The sequence below is a fragment of the Carcharhinus amblyrhynchos genome, chromosome 12 (assembly GCF_965287045.1).
Source record: "Carcharhinus amblyrhynchos chromosome 12, sCarAmb.v2.hapA, whole genome shotgun sequence".
Classification (NCBI taxonomy): Eukaryota; Metazoa; Chordata; class Chondrichthyes; order Carcharhiniformes; family Carcharhinidae; genus Carcharhinus; species Carcharhinus amblyrhynchos.
The window spans coordinates 46,430,169-46,446,854 of NC_137335.1; the positions used below are offsets into that span (position 1 = coordinate 46,430,169).

Sequence of the window (16,686 nt, forward strand, 5' to 3'; positions counted from 1 at the left end):
GCTGACATGGTGTGACTCTATGAATTAAATTTTTGACCACATCCTTCAAATCATATTCGTACCACGGATTTCTGGAAATGTGCATTGGCACAAAGGAGAAAGAGCACCTGGCACTCATGACTATTTGAATCCAATGGTGTATCTCCTTAACCAATCAACATCAAGGATAGAGAAAGAAACAGTAAAGAATGAAAAGAGGGTGGAAAATTAGGTGCAGAAACAGAAATACAGAGCAAACTTTGCACTGACCTGATGCTCAGGTAGGTCAGATGTCAGAGGGAACCCACCATTTGAACTATTCCCCCATCCAGCCAATAATATGATTGATTAGTTTATAGCTGAGCATCTCGTTCGTTGGGAAGTAAGTAAGTCTGCAGCAGGGATGTGTGTAAGACTGGAGATTTGGGGGGGGGCATTGGTGGATATCAATTGGGCGGCGGTTCTCCTGGAGTGAGTGAAAGCGAGGTGATCAGGAGGAGGATTGACTGTGATGGTTGGCACCAAAATGGGGTAGACCAGAGTTGAGATAGGACATTGATTGGGAGATAGAGTGATAGAACAGGACACAATTGGTGTGGAAACCTGATGGTAGTGGCATTGAGGCTCAGTGGTGTGCGAGAGATCAGAGGTCTCAGGGACAACAAGTAGTTGCTGGGGAATCCCAAGTTGCAATGGCTTCTCAGACAGGAACTTGGATCCAAGAGGTGGTCATGAAGACATTCACCCCTCTGAAGCAGCCAAATTCTCTTTCTTTGGGAAGTTAGCTGACTGACAACAATTACAGTTCAAAACCAGAAGGTGCAAAAACTTGCCATCTCATTATCATACATAAAACTGCCACCTATCCCCTTTGAATTGGGATTAGTCGTCCTTCTGTCTGCTGGCTTCAGCTACAACCAGAATGGCCGGGTGGGATCCAATTCAAACCAACCAGTATTTTTTTTGAAGTTAAAATTCAGCCCAAAGAAAGATGTAGGGTGCGATTCTCTGGTCCCAAGCACTCATGCACAAATCAAATTCAGAAACCGCCAACAGCTGGAGATTGTGAAATGAACCAAGGCAATGAAAGATTTTGAGTAGATTGCTGATACAGGTTTCCAAATGGCCAGGATGCATAGAGTTACCATTAAACATGAGACCTCACAGCTGTTACAGGATACAATGAGGAATGACGTTTTTATCAGTCAGGTGCCTATAAGTGACAACTAGGAATGAGTTACTACTGTTTAAACACACCATGAAGTCAGTCAGCCATGGCATACCTGTTGCAGAGTGGCGGGGGTGCCGGGGGGTGGTGGGGGGGGGAGGGAGGGAGACTGGAGGGTGAGGGTAAGAGTAGAAGGACCTCCAGAGGTCACCTCCTGCCCTTCAGCACAAACCATCCCTAGTTGAGATGCCAGGATTCTGCTTTCCAAGAACAGCTCCAAATTACGCCCACATGACTCCTGGCTGGGGAGGAGGGTGCATTGTGATAATGAAATGACAGTGAGCAGTTTTGCATTATCAACAGGTTCCTACCTGTTCTGGGCAGGCAGCTGACTGGATCTGGTCAGGTGGGCCAGGTGCATGGAAATGGATTTGCCACCTGTCAGGAATACTGTTTTAACCCAAACAGTCCACTCAACGGGACATCAGGAAGGCCTTACTACCATGAATTGAATCAAGGTGGTGGCAGGATCTGCACCGATCATTCTCCTCTCCCCATTAAATGCCCCATCGCCAAACATACCATATGGACGAGGACAAGATTCTGCCCATTGTTTCATTCCTGACCCTTTTCATTTGTGAGGCATATCAGGACCATAATTCACCTCATTATCAGAGTCTTTACAGTGTGAATTATCAGCCCTAATTGACTGTGGCAAGAATAATTTGCATTCATGGTACAAATCCAATGATTCCATGACGCACAATGGAGAGGATTCTGGTGAATTCTTTTTGTGCAAAAACCGATGTTGATCACCCTAGCAATTTGTGGAGAATCTTTCCTTTCATCACAAATTGTTGAGTTTTTAATGATTTAAGGATGTTGAGTGGTGAGAGCACACCATTTCTCCAACTATTTCCGGGCCAATATTTTCTAAACTGCTGCACAGTTGTGAATTCTCTCCTACTTGTAATTGATGTGCTTTTGGTGTTCATTTGGGGGCGAGGGAGGGGTTGCATGGGGAAGAACGTGTGCCAACAAAAATTTGTATTTGGTTCAGTTCACGAATGAAAGGAAGAAAATTTAGATGTATCTGGTCCTCTTGCCAACACAATGTATGCCATGTCTGCCAACTCTTTTATTTCACAAGCATTTCTTTTGAAATATCTAAAGTTATACAGAACTTGACAGAAAATTTGGGCAGAATTTTCCCACATTCTTTCAGAGGTTGGAATCCTCCGATCTCTTCCAACCCCCCCGCCCCACTGCCGCCAGTGAGAACAGAGAATTTGGTGCTTGGCCCAATCTCCATTCACTGCACCGGGACTGAAGAATCCCAGCCAGAGTATCAGGCTCTGACTGAAAACTGGCATGTAACTCACCAACTGCACAACCAAGTTTTAGTTCTGGTTTTCAGACACACTGAAAAAAACATGAATGGCTGGGGTTTCACGTCAGTCTGGCAGTGGGGGGGGAGCCTGATAGAGATGGCAAGGCCTGTTCCACAGAAATCAAGGTGCCATGTTTAATGGGCACCCCGATCAGCTCAGAAAGTAAATGTTCTGTGCCCCATCCACGGACACAGAAGACCCTACTCCCCCCGACACCACAGCACAAGCAACAGAACTTCCCTTCCCCCTCTCCCCCCCACAACACCAACAACAGGACTCTCCCTTCCCCACCCCAATGTCAACATCGCCACTTCCCCCCACTCCATTCTTGGCAGGCATCAAGGCTCTCCGCTCTCACCACCCCTCCTCACAGGCATTGTGGAAATCTCCCTCCCCCACCTCACCCTCTCTCCTCTCCTCCATATCACCACAGCCTTGAAGGCACTCTCCCCTCACCCCCAACCCCCCACCACCATGGTCTCAGGTACACTCTCTCCCTTCTTTCCAATCCGGCCCCTCTTCCCCCCACCTCAGCAGACTCTGGGGCACTCTTCCTCCTGCCCGCACTATTGCAGTCTCAGGAACACCGTCTCCCCATCACTGCATTTCAGGGGCACTCTCCCACCTTTCCCCAATCTCCCCTTTCTCCATCAACCTCTGAATTCCCTGGAGCACTCTCCCACCACTCATCAATCTTTCCCCTCTCACCCCCATCACAAAAGACTTGGGGGCACTCTTCCCCTCCCCTCCCCTTGTCCCACCACTGCATCTCACTCCATCACCACCCTCAGGGCACTCTCCTTGATCTCCCACTCTCCACACCCCCCACCTCCCGCCCCCTCAACCCCACCACTGGAATTTCAAGGCCTCCCTTCCTCCACCATCGCAGTGTCCGGAGCGCACTCAACCCCCACACTCATCAACCCTACCCAACACACAAATGGAACCATTCCCTTGGGGCTGGCCAGAGTACATACCCCTGACATTGCCCTGGCAGGTTGGCATTGTTTCCTGTCTTCGCAAACCTGTTGTGAACCTTGATGACATGCTTCAATATTCTGTGAAGGGGGAGTAACGTGGAGAGGAGGCCCTTTTAAACATATGTTAATACATTGAAATATATTTAAATGAAGTTCTCATTCTTTCTAGATAGCAACCTTGTTGCACCACCAATGAGAGGCAAGGAAAAATTGGGAAATGTGATCTCAGTAGCAAGAATTGCACTTCCAGTTTCTTGTGAGATTTTGAGCCTGCTTCACCATTCTCGCTGGCAGCAAATGCAGGCACAAAATTGCCCTTTTTATTTATATTCATTATTAATTATAAATAGATGCAATTTAACTGAATGGAACATTTCTCCAGAAGATCGTGAAAGAACATTTTAATGCTTCTTTGTACCATGTCAGTTCAACTTACATAAACCAGGCCAAATTTCTAATTTGCCAAATTAGTCCAAATGGGATGAAAGACATTTTCAGTGCATCCCAAAAGTTGCTAATAGCGGAAAATAGTCAGGATTACAGATGCTAGTTGTTGTTGCTATGGCTGTTATAACTATGGGTATTTTACTGTGGAGATGTCAGTGTTGGACAGGGTTAAGCACGGTAAGAAGTCTCACAACATCAGGTTAAAGTCCAACAGGTTTATTTGGTAGCACAAGGCACAAGCTTTCAGAGCACTGCCTCTTTATCAGGGAACATCCCACTCACCTGATGAAGGGGCAGTGCTCCGAAAGCTTGTGGCTTGTGCTACCAAATAAACCCATTGGACTTTAACCTGGTGTTGTGAGACTTCTTACTACTTGAATGTTTGCAGGAACTCTATAACAAATGTAAACTAATAAATGTTCCGAGGGAATATTGCCAGAATGAAAAAAAAACTAAATTCAGGGATAAATCTCGGTCAGTGAATGTCTGCTTTCATGACAATGAAGACAGAGTGAAAATGATAAACACAATCATACTTTTGGCTGTTTCAAGATACTATGGGCAGAATTTTATAGTCTGTCATCTTGCTTGGGCCTTGGTTGAGAAGAGAGTGGCAGGGCATATCCCTCGAGAGCCCCCCTTCTATCTGGTTCCACCACCCTCCCACACCCCGCCCCCCCCCCCCCCCCCCCCACCCCCGTCCACTTCACTTCAAGAGCTTCATTATTTTCCTTTGCTCAGATATAAAGGCTCGAGGCTTTCTCCAAGTTTTTGTACAGTTCTAATATTCCTGTGTTGTAAGAATTCGAGGTAAGACAAGGAAATGGATAAGAGATTTGTCAAAGGAAAGGAAACAGGAGGTACTTTGTTCAAGGAATAATGTTGAGAATTCAGGCAAAGGACAGTTCCATGTTGTATGCGCCAGAGATTGATTATGAGCTCCCTACTGTTTCTAATTTACATTAATGATAGATTCAGAAGCTCTCAGCAAATTGATTAAATTTGCAGAGGATGCTAGCTGATAGTCAGAGATGGGGGGGGTTCAGTGCGGGTGCAAAGGACTCTAATGAATTAAATGGCTGGAATTGTGCCAAATGCAATTTAATACAGATAATTGTAAGGAATTGTGCATTTGAATACAAAATTAGTGACCTTAATGTGATTAGTATGAAATAGTTTAACAGTGAAGTTCAAAAAAGTGTTAACAGACTTATTGTACACAGTTACTATGAAGTAACATCAACAAAACAACGCGGGCAATTGGGACTAGTTTAGTGGTTAAAAACTGGCTAACATGAACAAGTTGGGCAGAAGGGCCTCTTTCCATGCTATAAATCTCTATGATAAATGCTGAACTGTATTGGTAAATATTGAAGTATAAAGGAAGTTAAGAAATAGAGCTAAGTCTTAAGTGACCTATCTATAACTCGAGCTCCAGTTGACAGAAATTTGATACCCAAGGCGTCGCCTCACTGAATTTACTCTTGTATCAAAGCTATGCACTGAAACAATCCAAAGTTCAGGTGGCACGGTGGCACAGTGGTTAGCTGTCTCATAGCGCCAGGAACCCAGCTTTGATTCCGGCCTTGGGTGCCTGTTTACGCGGAGGTTGCACATACTCTCTGTGTTTGCGGTTTTCTGGATGATCTGGTTTCCTCCCACAGTCCAAAAATGTGCAGGTTAGATATATTAACCATGCTAAATTTCTCCTTAGTGTCCAAAGTGTAGATTAGGTAGGTTAACCATGATAAATGTGTGGGGGTTACAGGGATAGGATGGGGGGGGGTGGTGGGCCTGGGTAAGATACTCTGTCAGAGAATTGCTGTGGGCTCAATGGATTGAATGGCCTCCTTCTGCACTGTAACTACATCAGAATATAAGGTTTGTACACAAATATAAGAAATGACCAGAAAGCATGAAATACAATTTTCTGTTATTGTGTTGGCCACAATGGTGAAGTGTAGTTGCCACCATTTTGAGAGCAGTATTGCTCACAATAGAACTGCACCAGTTTTGTTGATAAGCCGGAAAATTCCTGCATTTGGTTATATTATCCTTGCTCGAGAATGAATTTCAAAGTACCTTGAGCGAAATGAGATGGAATACCTGACGTTATTCTCTGTTCTCCTGCCAAATGCACTGAAGAATAGCAGAAACTCCATAGATGTGGCACAAATGGCCACCTGTGGAGTTTCTCCAACATTTCCACTGAAGTTGTCATGGAATAACAGTGGAAATTCCAGGCACTTCATTTTTATAATGAAGATATCCAAAAAGTCTTTACCTTCCTTTAATTGAACAGTTGGGAATGGCCACCGCTGACGGAATCCACTCATAAATCATAGAAAACACTGTTAATTTAGATCAATGCATGGAGGCAGTCCATTGGATTTCTTCACCGTCTGCAGCGTTAAAATGCAGTAAATACTATACCACAAATTATCACATTTATAACCCCCTAAAACTGTCTTTGAGGCAGATTAAGTTATCTATTTTCTTCTCATTTTTATTAGTTGCACATAAGTGATAGCATTTTTATTTAAGTGGAATGCTATTGTCGGAGTACCATAACATTTTATTGGGTTTTACACTTTGAGAACACAAATATCTTTGTCACAGAAATGACCCTGTCTATAACATATAGCGAGAGAGGGAAAATTGGTGGAGATATACATAATAAGAACAGCAGATGATATGCTGCGTATTAGTTACACCATATATTTGGAACATGTAATCAAAAAATCTTTATAGGCTGAAAATATTGCTAATCTTGTTTTTAATCCATAAACTGTACTATGCTTGGATGCACAGAATGTGTTACTTGCCAATACTTTCTGTAAAGTAATATCACTTCCAAATTGTCTATTTAAAAATATCAGCATGGTAGTTTTATTATCTAAGCAAGTCATTTGGAGGGGAGATGGTGTGGACAATAAACACGAGGGAATGTTATGCACCTCATTCAATCATAGAAAATATTTGCATTTGTACAGAATCTTATTACATTATGGAAACATCTGAAAGTATAGTACACAAAGAATTATCCTGTAATTGATATCTATGGTAATTATAATACTGGCAAATTGCTGTAAGTTATTTATAAATGTCATTCCAGGATTTCTGCAAATAATTTTGTAAAGTTTTCATGATTTATTTTTGTTTTTAAGTTTTTCCTAAACAGTGAAAAATGAAAGTGGCACTGATGGTAGCAATATGTGGAAAACATGAGGATGAAATCACAATACAGAGTTCAGTTCAATCAGTAAATCCCCTAACTAGACATTGACCAAATGTATACATGGTATGGGTTGATGAAGCAATTGCTTTCATCAATCTCTTCCAAGATCTGGGTCAACGTGTTTACAAAAAGGGACAGAAATCACTTTCATCGACTCCTGGCCACAAACCTTCCACATCACAACAAGAATCTTTATTTCTGAAACATCTCCAAAGCTCTTGCTCATCTACATTAGACAATGGTCCACCAATGCCATCATTTCGAAATCCATTGTCTGCTATTAAGACCTCTTCATGTGCTCACCCCCACTCTATCTTTGTAGCATCCCAGATTTCTACACTCCTCCATCTCTCACCTCTTGTGCATCCTTATGATACAAGATGGAGCTGGATCATGATGACTTCTTGTGAGCTATGCCCAGCATATCCTCTAATTCTAAATTTTACTCTCATTCTATGCTTCTAAAACTCTACTCTATTTTTCTCTACACCCTAGTTATGGCTAAACTACATTAATTCTGCATCCTCTTCTTTCCTCCTCTATATACAGTATGCTTGTTTGTATGGGGGGCAAAAAAACAATACTTTTCATTATTTACTATTACATGTAACAATAAATCAAATCCTTCACTTCTCCCTTTGCCTTCATATCTCTCTCTCTCTCCTCTTTAAGAGCGATCTCTTTGACCAAATTTTTAGTCTGCCTTCTTAAATTTTCATTCCGTATGGTATCAATTTGTGTCTGATTATGCCCCCATGAAGCATCTTGGGATATTTTAATATGCTAAAGGAGCTTTATAAATAGTTGTTGCCGTTTCAAAATCTGGAACCTTCTTTAGAAGAATAAAAATCACAAGTAATTCAGTAAGAACATTGACAATTAAAATGGAATTATTTTCTAGAAAGCTTTTTTTCCAAGATAAATTATCTTTAAGAATTTATTTATTCACAGCAACATGATATTTTATGCAGTGCTAATGAGCTTTGATTTACAATCACTCCCTAAATTATTGTGACTGTCCTTAGATTAATTATAATCTTATTTCATCCAAATTTACATAAAATGTCTTTGCATGTAATCTATTGTGTGAAAACACTAAAATATGTAGCTAAAACACAACATGTATTCGAGAAGGTGCCAGCTGAAAATTTGAACGAAAGGTTGCACTTCTAAAAGAAGGAAAATAAAATGGAGAGTAAGAAAAAAGTATTTTTAGATGCTGATACTATATAAACATTAATCAGATGGAACTGAAGTTAATGTTGGTGGACCTAATTTCAATCTCAAAATTGATCATGGTTAATTTGAGGGAAGAACTTGTGTTTGAAGATCGTTGCTGCAGTTATTTGAAAATACAGTCCTATGTAGGTCAAAACACAGCACATGTACACCCAAACATTTTTCCCAATTACAAAAGCTTAGGAAAGAAACCCTGTTGCATTGTTGAGCTCTCACACTCCAAATGTAGACTGGTGATGTACAAAGAGTGGAAGGGATGAAATCAGTTCAGGAAAAATGCACATTAGCAGCAAAGATAGATTTCAAGATCCTAAAGCAATCTAGCACTAGGGTTAAGATTCCTTCACTGTGCTGAATGTTTCCATCAGATCTTGTGTAGTTACTACTCAGCAGATTATTAAAAGCCTATCCCATGTTAGAAAAATACACAATTACTTAATTCTTAGAGTTGTAGAGATTAGTGATATTCTCAAATGTGAATGTCAAATTGACAAGAACTTCTGTCTTAGAACAAACATGTCAGCAAAAGGAGAAATAAGAAGACAGGTAGGACCTATGAGTGCCTGGAGGCATGGTGCAAGACCTGAGACCAATTTTGGGCCAGGTGGCATCTACTGAAAAGGGATGGGTTGCACCTTCGTAGGCCAAACACCACAGCTCTCAAAGGGAGGTTGAGGAGGGTTTATAATAAATTGACAGGGATGGGCACAAGTATTAGGCTTAGGTAAGGGGAATAAGATACATAAAGGAGTGAGTGTGTAGGATAGCACTAGAGAAGGTGGTACCATAATAGATGGGAGCAGACCAAGAAGATAAATTTAGAATGTCTATATATAAGTATGATGTAGAGATGCTGGCATTGGACTGAGGTAAATACTGATTAAATCAGTATTCTGCAAACTGTGTGTGTCTTTATATGACCTTCTCTGATCAGAACCTTTCACACACCTGACAAAGGAACACCGTTTCCGAACGCTTGTGGGATTACTATCAAATAAACTGCTTGGACTTAAACCTGGTGTTGTGGGATTTCTTACTGTGTATATAAATACCCAGAGGAGGTAAATAATGGTGAGCAACAGCACGAGTGGAAATGTGATGCCACTGCAATAATGGAAACGTGGTTTAAAATTGATGAGAAATGCATGTGTAATATTCATGGATGCAAAGTGTTCAGAAAAGATAAAGTGGACAAGGAATATGGGGTGGCAATATAGATTAAGGAAGATATTATAGCTTTGCAAAGAGGGATTGTCTTTGCGTTGACAAGAGCAGAGTCTGTTTAGACAAGAGTTGTGAAGCAAAAAGTGTATGATCATACCACAGTAAGAGAGAGATGGAAGAAAAAGTCTGCAAGGATTGGCTTCTCCAGATGCCCTTATTATGAATACTCTGAGACTTCCTGATGAATTAGTTCAGCTGGGGCCTGTTTTTACAAGGGCAAGTGGAGTGTTTACTTCAATTGACTTTATGAGGTTATAATACCTTATTATTTTTCTTTGATCTGTTTGTTTGAATGTCAGTATGTTCATTTGGGGTTATGGGGTATGAAGTGAGGTAAAACTTATATTATTGATATGACGATTGATACTTTTATAGTCTTATAACAGCAGCAGTTTTTACAAAGCACATCTCTGAATGGATGTTTTTTTAACTGAATTTCAAGACTTGCCATTGAGATTATACGTTTCTATATGTATACTGGGTGAGTGGACATGGAGAATGTAGGGGGCCCATGGAGAGGGCAGGAAGAGGGAATTAGGTTATTGGGGTGGTATGGGGACAAGGTGTGTGAGAGGTAAAGGCTCAATGGCCTAATGGGCTTTAATATAACTTGGACAAAGTTCCAGAGAACCAATGTGGACATCTACCAAGCCTGCATTGAGACTCGTCTACCTCAGTGGTTGTATTTGAACTGCTTCTGAGGTTGGCAGGCCTGACTTGATCCAGCTCCACTTTCCTGAAGTGAAAATAGTGTATCCTCAGGACATTTATATGGAGGGCAGGTCTGCCTTGGTGTTGTGCAATGAAGAAAGATTAGTTGGCAATCTAGTTGTGAGAGACCATGATATGGTAGAATTCTTCATCAAGGTGGATAATGATGTAGTTAATTCTGAGACCAGGGTCCTGAATTTCAATAAAGGTAACTATGATGGTAGGAGGCATGAATTGGCCATGATGGACTGGGAAACAGCACTGAAAGAAAAGACATTGGACAGGCAATGGCAGCATTTAAAGAATGATAGGTGAACTCTAGAAGTTATTTATTCCTGTTTGGCGCAAGAGTGATGAGGGAATTGTGGCCAAACACTGGCTTACAAGGGAACTTAGAGATAATATCAGATTCAAGGAAGAAGCATACAAGTTGACAAGAAAAAGCAGTAGGCCTGAGGATTGGGAACAGTATGGAAGTAAACTAGTGGGGATCATAAAATCTGATTGTAAAAGTTTCAGTCGATATGTAGAGAGAAAAAGATAGGCAAAAATGAATGTAGACCCCTTGCAGTCAGAAATGGGAGAATTCATAACAGGCAATAAAGAAATGGCTGAGGAATTAAAATGAAACTTTGCTTCAGTCTTCACAAAAGAAGACATGAATAATGTACCAGAAGTGCTGAGATAAACTTGTTTTAGTGAGGAACTGAAGGAAATCAACATTAGTAGAGAAATGGTTTTGGGGAAATTGATGGGATTGAAAGTGGATAAAGGAGTAAACCTTTTAGAACTGAAATGAGGAGAAATTTCTTCACCCAGAGGGTAGTGAATGTGTGGAATTCACTACCACAGAATGCAGCTGAGGCCAAAATGTCTAATTCAAGAAGAAATTATATACAGGTCTTGGGGCTAAAGGGATCAAGGGATATGGGGGGAAGAGGGAATCAGGATATTGAATTCAATGATCAGCCATGATCAAAATGAATAGTGCAACAGGCTCAAAGGGCTGAATGGCCTATTCCTGCTTCTAGTTTCTATGTTTCTATATTTCTTTGGTTGTGAAAATCCAGCCTTTAGGGTTATCAATCTGTATCTTCCTGGATCCTCAGCACCAGATTTAGGGGATACCCAAAAGATGTGCTTGGGAAATCACTCTCAGAAGTTTCCAGGTAAGGGTTAATCTGGCAATTGTCCAGAAGTGCCAACTTCCCTTGGACAATTATGTTCCACTGGGAACCAACTGACAAAGTGATTTGAATGGACGCCTTAGATGGTTCAGCCAGTCTTACACTAATCGTTACTCTGAAAGATGTAGAAATAAACACACTTCTAACTTCAGCTTTTAAGATGCAGCCCAATCCCCAAATGGGACACTCACCACACTGCTAAAGCCTCAGAGCTTCCCAGCTGAGCAACCCATCCCCCCAGTGCATTCGCCATACTCCCTCTTCCTAACCCTCGACCTGAGTCAACCCAACCTTCATCTACGTAGATCTTTGAATGAAGCAGGACAACGTGAGAGTGGTTCATGAGGTATATGGGACAATGCTATTCCTGAGGAGGTGATGGCCTAGTGGTATCATCACTCGACAATTAATCCAGAAATATGTTTTGGGGACCCAGGTTCAAAGCCAACATGGTAGATGGTGGAATTTGAGTTCAATAAAAAAAGTTGCCTGGAATTAAGAATCTACTGATGACCATGAAACCATTGTCGATTGCTGGAAAAACTCACCTAGTTCACTAATGTCCTTTAGGGGAGGAAATCTGCCATCCTTACCTGGTCTGTCCTAAATGTGACTCCAGAGCTACAGCAATAGGGTAAAATCTCAACTGGCCTTGGGCAACTAGGGATGGGTAATAAATGTTGACCAGAAAGCGACGCCTGTGTCCCATGGATGAATATAGAAAAGAATAATAATAGCGATAAAAGCCAGGACATTATGCTAAACATTTTATAAGCTCTGGTTAGGTCACAACTAGAATATTACATCCAGTTCACCACACTTTAGGAAAGATATGAGAGTCCTACAGTAGCTTCAGAGGAGATTTACCAGAATGATTCCAGAGATGAGGGAATTTAGCTGCAAGATTAGGTTGGAGAAGTTGCAGTTATTCTGCTTGAAAGAAAGGAGGTTGATGAGAGCCCTGACAAAGATGTGCAAGACTAAAATAGCTTGAGGTAAGGTAGACAAAGACAAGATGGTCATTGGGGACACAGGTTCATGGTTTTGGACAAGCAGGAGTAATTGAGGAAGAGCTTTCTTCATGCAGCAAGTGTAGTGACGTGGAAATCGCTGCTGACAAGAGTGGTGGAAGTCTGACATAAGAACATAAGAAATAGGAGCAGGAGTAGGCCATCTAGCCCTTCGAGCCTGCCCCGCCATTCAATAAGATCATGGCTGATCTGTCGCTGCTCAGTTCCACTTTCCCGCCCTCTCCCCATAACCCTTAATCCCCTCTCTTATCAAAAACCCATCAACCCGCGTCTTAAAAATATTTAGCGAGGCAGCCTCCACCACTTCAACGGGCAGAGAATTCCAGAGATTCACCACCCTTTGAGTGAAGAAGTTCCTCCTCAACTCCGTTCTAAACCGCCCCCCTTTTATCTTGAGGCTGTGCCCCCTAGTCCTACTGTCCTTTTTGAGCGGGAAGAGTCTTTCCACCTCTATCCTATCCATCCCATTCATCATCTTATATGTCTCAATGAGATCTCCCCTCATTCTTCTAAACTCTAACAAGTACAAGCCCAGTTTATTCAGTCTCTCCTCATAGCTCAACCCCCTCAACTCCGGTATCAGCCTAGTAAACCTCCTCTGCACTCCCTCCAAGGCCAAAATATCTTTGCGCAGGTGCGGCGCCCAAAACTGCACACAGTACTCCAGCTGCGGCCTCACCAATGCCCTATACAGCTGCAGCAAGACCTCCCTACTTTTATATTCAATCCCCCTCGCTATGAAGGCCAGCATCCCATTCGCCTTCCTGACCACCTGCTGCACCTGCAAGCTGGGTTTTTGCGACTCATGCACAAGGACCCCGAGGTCCCTCTGCACCGTCGCCTGCTGCAGTTTTTCGCCCCGTAAGTAATAGTCCTTCCTACCATTCTTCCTACCAAAGTGGACCACCTCACACTTGCCAACATTAAATTCCATTTGCCTTTTCCTGGCCCATTCGCCCAGCCTATCTAGATCCTTCTGTAGACTCTCCACACCTCCGCACAATTTGCCGTTCCCCCAATCTTGGTGTCATCAGCAAATTTTGACACTCTACACTCGGTTCCCTCCTCCAGATCATCTATATATATTGACTTCAAAAGGGAATTGAATCAGCACTTAAAATAAACTTGCTGAGCTCTAGGGCTAGAACAGGAGAATAGAATTGAATGATTGCTCTACAGAGAGCTGGCATGGAATCAGTGGCTGAATGGCCTCCTTCTGTGTAGTAATGACCCCTTGATTCTAGAATCTGCTCTTGTAATCTATCCATCTTAAAAATTAAAACTTTTGCATTTCAAGCACGTCAACAGGATCAGAGGATCTCGTTAATGCTAATGTCGATTGGGAAGCTAAAGACGTGAGAACTTGGGATAGTTGTAGCTGTAGTTCATTGGACTCACATAAGTGAGTTGGAAGGTTAATCATCATTTTATCTGATGTTTGAACTGACCTGATTATACTGCATGGCTTTCTCACAGAGGTCCTCTGGATGAAGCAGTGTGCAATTCTATGCCTTACATGGGAAGACAGGACTTAGGAGTAAGAGTAGGCATTTCAGAACCTTCTCCTACAGTGAATAAACTCATGACTGATCTGTTTGTGGTCTCACTCTGCTTTCCTGTCTACACCCCATCACCCTTGACTTCCTTATCTAACGCAAATCCAACTCAGCCTTCAATAAACTTCTCTTTCAGAGTAACTATTAGTGTAAGACTGGCTGAACCATCTGAAGTTATCATCCAAATCACTTTGTCAGCTGGTTCCCAGTGGAACATAATTGTCCAGGGGAAGTTAGCACTTCTGGACAATTGCCAGATTAACCCTTACCTGGAAACTTCTGAGAGTGATTTCCCAAGCACATCCTTTGGATATCCCCTAAATCTGGTGCTGAGGACCCAGGAAGTTACAGGTTGATGACCCTAAAGGCTGGATTTTCACAACCAAAGAAATATAGAACATCCAGCTCTGGAGAATTCCACTCCACTGACCCTCTGAGAGAAATAAAAATCTCCTCACCTCTGTTTATAGACCTCTTATTCTTAAACTATGTCCTTACATTTAATTTCCCCCATAAGAAGAAACATCTTCCCAGTATCCCCCTTGCCAGGGCCCTTGGGATCCTATGTTTCAATAAAATCACTTCTCATTCATTTGAACTCCGGTAGGTATTGGCCCAATCAATTCAGTCTTGCTTCATTAGACCTTCATCTCAAGAATGTGAATTGAATCTTCTCTCAACTGCTTCTGATGCAATTATATCTTTTTTTCCCAAATAAGCAAGCCAAAACATACATGGTACTCCATATGTGGTCTCACCAAGGCCTTGTACAGCTGCAATAAAACTTTCCCATTTTTATATGCCATTCCTCTTGCAATAATTGCCAACATTCTTAATCATTTGTTGCACTTGGATACTAACTTCATGTGATTCATGCACCAGGACACCCAGATTCCTTTGTACCACAGAGTTCTACAATCCCTCTCCATTTAAACAGTATCCTGCTTTTCTATTCTTGCTGTCAAAATTGACAAATTTGCATCTGTTATATTTAACCTGGCAAATTTTTGCCAATTTATGTAACCTATCTATATCCCTTACGAGACTCTCCACCTCTTTTTGGCAACTTATTTTCCCTCCTATCTTGGTGTAAATGGCAAATTTAGCTACCATACCTTTGATTCTTCCTTTCAAATCTTTGATTTAGATTCTAAATAATTTATGACACAGATCCCTGTGCCACTCCACAAGTTACAACTTGCCAATCTGAAAACAATTTCTTTATCCTTACTCTCTGCTTCCTGTTAGTTAACCAATCCTTTATCCATGCTAATTTGTCACCCCTTACACCATGTGCTCTTATCTTGTGCCATAATCTTTGATGTGGCAGCTTATCATTAAATGCCTGTTAACAATCCACCCTGAAGTCCCCCTCTCATCCAAAGAAGCTACAGGGTTCCTCAAACCTGTTAGACAATTATAAGAACTGAGACTCCTGCTTTCTGGGCCCCCTTACCCATTCACCTGCAGTCACAAGCTCCTGTCCCTGATCACTGGACAAATCAGAAGACCCTATCCTGAATAGTATGACCGCTACCTGGCATAACGTACCTAGGAAACCTCCCCCATCCCTGATATATGTCACAGCGTCTGAGCCTCCAGTTCAATTACTCTGATCTGAAGCTCTTCAAGCCATAGACACTTCTTACATTTATGTCCATCCTGGATCACACTGGTATCTAGGATTTCCCACATTCTGCAGTTGCAGCACATCACCTGCCCTGATATCCTTGATGTGTTTTGCGTTGGCAATTTTTATCCCACTTCCTGAAGGTACCAGTTCCAGTGGGAATATCGGCTGCAAAATTTGGCTGTGCAGTACCTGTACCTGCAGTGCTGTAGATGGTGTTTGGGTGCAAAATGGCATTAATGTTGTGAGCATATACTTCAAGTGCAGCCCAAATGAATGACACTTTGGGAGAGCAGTAGCACAGACATTAGGAATATGTGCTGGAGGTATGTAGAGAAGGCAGATTGTGACAGTTAGCATACACCGCAGATATGACACCAGCAAAAACATCTTTGAACTCTGGCTAATGCCCTCTTGAAATTTAATTTTTGCAGCAGGAAGGACTTTGCACATGTTAATACACCATTCTGGGATGCCATACTGTCTTGTAACATAACAGGGTGACTGCTGATGGATAATATTGAAAACCGTCTTGAATTCAATGAAGCTGATAATGAGTGGCTTATAATACATAAACTCTATGCTTTGTTGCTTTTGAGCATAAAGATCTGCTCACAGCCTGATCTGCCACCCCAGGATCATGCCTGTTCTACTGCTTTCAATCTGTTGAGGAGCACAGTGCTGAACACCTTGCCAGGTACTGACAGCAGTGTTATGCCCCTCCAGTTATTGCAGTCACTGAGATTGTCTTTCTTTGGCAGCTTAATGAGTACTTGTTGCCTCCAGTCATCCAGGACATCTCCACAGTCCAGATCTTGTTTAACAGGTCCGTGAGTTTTGTTGTGACATTGTTCTTGTCATGTTTCAACAATTCTGCAAGCACCTGTCTGATCCCTGGTGCCTTG

At 42.0% G+C, this 16,686-nt stretch overlaps 1 protein-coding gene across 3 annotated transcripts in view; it reads left to right on the top strand.

The window, feature by feature from the left end:
- nrxn1a (neurexin 1a) overlaps window positions 1-16,686 on the top strand; it is a 1,747,513-nt gene that overhangs the window by 1,607,014 nt on the left and 123,813 nt on the right. The gene's annotated exons all lie outside the window — the stretch shown is intronic.